Source organism: Triticum aestivum, chromosome 7D (genome assembly GCF_018294505.1).
Source record: "Triticum aestivum cultivar Chinese Spring chromosome 7D, IWGSC CS RefSeq v2.1, whole genome shotgun sequence".
NCBI lineage: Eukaryota > Viridiplantae > Streptophyta > Magnoliopsida > Poales > Poaceae > Triticum > Triticum aestivum.
Genome location: NC_057814.1, coordinates 161,047,752 through 161,048,822, shown reverse-complemented (window position 1 = coordinate 161,048,822; position 1,071 = coordinate 161,047,752).

Below are 1,071 nucleotides of genomic sequence, written 5' to 3'. Positions count from 1 at the left end.
GCTTTCATTTACAGAGAAGCACATCGATGGAGAAAAAAGGTGTGGTGAAAGGCAATCTGTTTCAGGTACATACTCTGTACTAAACATATGAACAAGGTTGCCAAAATGATATTCTATCTCAAAATGTTTTCTAAAACCTGGCCTCATAAATTTTGTTGTCTTATTAAGAAGTACCGTACATATTTGTTCTCTACTTCTTTTTGTCCATAGCTTTTGGTTTCATTCTCTTCATTGTGTTGGGATTTTAGAAGCATTGAGCAGTCACATGGTAAGTACAAGGAACATCATCACTATAACAGGGAGGTTGAAATAAGAAATTGAGGTGATCAATCAAGGCAATAAATTGTATCATATTCTTCTGAATGAACAGGTACCTATGCCCACTGTTTCAAAATCAAATATCGGAATGGTGTTTTTCATTTTGTTTACTATTATTTGTTGCAGAGCAAGGCAACGATGACGAGCACTTGTGTTTTTGACATGATGCACCTCTGTTTTTTTCGACCTTTTATTCATGTATATGTAAATTCTATGGAAACGTATCATATGAAATGTAAATTCATAACTCTATGGTTGATGTAATCTATATTATGTATATTAATGAAATACCTATTAATATGAAGTTCTTTTTTCATTGGTTTCTTATTTTTCCTGACCGTTATAATAGACTAGGATATATCACTTCCTGCTTTGCCAAACCATTTTTTAAACACTATTTTGCCAAACCTGACACCCACATAACCCTTGCCCACGTTTGAACTATGAACTCATCACTTAAATATCCCACTAAGTTTTATTCCCATGGTTTGAATTGCATTGCACGTGCACACTTACTAGTATTTAGAAACGGGGGAGTGGGGTTTGTCTAGGGCACATCTAGATGTGCCTTAGTTATTGCACATCTAAGTGACACAAGCAAGCATAGAAAAAAAATCCACACGAATCTTCGCGTAAGATCAATGATATAGGACTTAGAGCATCTCCAGCCGTTCGGCCCCCAAGGGCGCCGAAAAACTGCGCCCTGGGGGCGAGCCGGCGCTAGTTCGGCCCTGGGGGGCGGCCTAGCTCCCA